This window comes from Aplysia californica, unplaced genomic scaffold (genome assembly GCF_000002075.1).
Source record: "Aplysia californica isolate F4 #8 unplaced genomic scaffold, AplCal3.0 scaffold01158, whole genome shotgun sequence".
In the NCBI taxonomy this organism is placed as follows: domain Eukaryota; kingdom Metazoa; phylum Mollusca; class Gastropoda; order Aplysiida; family Aplysiidae; genus Aplysia; species Aplysia californica.
Genome location: NW_004798428.1, coordinates 127,710 through 130,209, shown reverse-complemented (window position 1 = coordinate 130,209; position 2,500 = coordinate 127,710). Strand labels below are relative to the sequence as shown.

Sequence of the window (2,500 nt, the reverse complement as noted above, 5' to 3'; positions counted from 1 at the left end):
TTTTCGAATCAAGCCGAACTACGCGGGTCGCTATTTTGTTTTGACCGGAAGTTCTCGCGCACTCCTCTCTCTCTTTCTCTCTCTCTCTCCACTGCCCACAGACAAAATTGTACGCTTTTAGTAGGCTACAGTTGTAATGGAACGTTTGTTCACGGCACAGAATTCTACAATTTTTCTGTTATCACAGTGTAGAATTCTGTGGTTTAGGGTGAACGCAAAATTTGGTGAACGCGCACCGGGTGAGAATAGCCACAAGACTCGCCTGCACTATTCTCACTCCGGGTGAGAATAGAGGTGGCCAAACTATTAATTTGCGACGGAAATGAAGTTGATATTCGTGTTCAGCGCATCAATATTTAGAAGAAAATGGACAACTGGTAGCCATAGCTATGAAAGGTAGAGCGTTAATTTTCATCATCAATAAACGCTACTCCCTCTATATTCATGGCAAAAATACGCGTTTCCCGGCGCACGCTGTACACCAACAGTACATACATACTGAGTGACCCCGGCGGCCTGCCCGGAACGTCCGACGTAATCAGTTGCTAAGATTCGCATCTCGGCACAGACGCAGGACAAGAGTTAATAGAGATGAGGACTCCAACGGTCCAAAGCTTGGCAAACTTCAAACTGCGGCAGGATAAATTTTTCGAAGTGACGTTTTCTCCGTACGTTCATTTGGAAATACCTTCAATAGGTACTGGGAGAAAACAAGACTGATCGACCTTGGCAGTAACCTATTTTGCATTTAGTCACCCAGTAAAAACTAAAATCCGTTCACACCTTACACACACACACCGACACACACTCACATGCACACTCACACACACACACAGACCACTCCATTCACTTATAATTATCAACAAACCTCGAGAACGGGAACCGTTCGGAGAAATAGAGTTCAAGTTTATTTTCCCGAACGTTCTGAGAAATAGAGCCGGCCTAAATTTTTACTATCACTCCCGCCCACAGATGCACTGCTTCTGGGGTCAAACTACAGTACTGTTTGCTGTAGATGACATATAAAGCCACAAAAACTATGGCAAATCAATTATTTTCAAGAAAATTTCAAATCTTGATCTTTATGTAACTGTAAAATATAAAATTATGGGTTAAAACAGTGGGGCAGCCCCTGTAACCCCCCAGATTTTCTTTTACCCCTGTGGGGCAGGCACCCCTGGAACCCCCGAATGAAGTAATTTGTGTTCAGCGCTTCAATATTTAGTAGAAAATGGACAACTGGTAGCTATGTGAGACGGGCGGGAAAGTAAAAAAAAAATATCCTGCTGCGGCAGTGACACTGGTAGATCTACTATGACTATACTATGGTGGTAGTTTAGAAACATAGCCTTAATAGTTTAGCAATGCCCACCGAGCGCGTTTTGTTCTGCCGATTTTTGGTCCCCGCCGCGGGGGTGTTTCCTGGGACAAACTAATGCATTGGTTGTTGTCTTCAACTCGCTCTCACGCAGTTTCTCATGAATAGATGTGAATGAAACTTGGCAGCCTATCAGAAAAGAGGTCAATCTCATAGTATGCAGATTAGCAAGTTTGTATCCATCCAAGCAGACCGAAGGGCTAGAACCCAAATGGCCGCTGGATCGGAAAAGTAAAGTAAAGTAAAAGTGTCCATCCAAGGAATGGTTTGTTTTCTTCATCTTGATCAGTCCTGCCTAACTAAGACAGCCACCTGTCTTATAATACAGTCACTTTTCTCCTTGACAATGGGTGGCCGTCTTACAATGGTTCGACTGTACTTGAAAACAATTGATTTGCAAAGGTTTTAGTGGCCATACGTGTGTTCTACTGCAAAAATGATAATGGCAGTTTAGCCCTCAAATCAATGCGTTTGTGTGTGGGTGCATAAGTATACATTTGTCGTTTAATCATCAAGAACAAATTGTTCTCACAACTGTTTCCTACATTGATCAATACCAATAATATTAAATCGAAGTGACTATTTCTCTGAACGCTCGGAATGATAAACTTGAACTCTAGATTCTATTTCTCAGAACAGTTTCTGTTCTGGAGTTTTGTTAGTTATTTGCAAAGAGGTTATAAATAGAAGTATTATAACCTCTTTGGTTATTTGCGAGAGTTCGGCGTCATCTTTCATTCTGCCAGTCTGCAGATTTAATAATCCATTTTATCGAATTCACTGGCCGCAAATATTCATGTAATCGATCTGGGCAAATTTCTCCCTGTGAGATGTAAAAATGAGTATCGCGTAGTCTGAGCATAAAAAATTACATTCATTTCGCTTTTAAATTTTGGAAGTGCACCAGGAGAATTTTATTTGACAAATAAACCTTGTTTTGTCTGTCACACCCTTACGGTGAAATCCACCTTATAATAATGAAGGGTGGCACTGTGAGTGTGACTGGTACGTGGCCTTGGTGTCAGCGTCAAGATGAATTTATTAGTTTACCGGTGTGGGTGTTTCATTGCCAATTACTTAATAAATATTTCATGCAAGGTGTGAACATTTTTTTGGGAAGGG

General features: G+C 41.6%; 1 protein-coding gene across 1 annotated transcript in view; it reads left to right on the top strand.

Annotated features, from left to right (window-relative positions):
- The window catches only part of LOC101845663 (splicing factor U2AF 26 kDa subunit), a 12,432-nt gene that overhangs the window by 1,480 nt on the left and 8,452 nt on the right, over window positions 1-2,500 (top strand). The window lies entirely within an intron of this gene.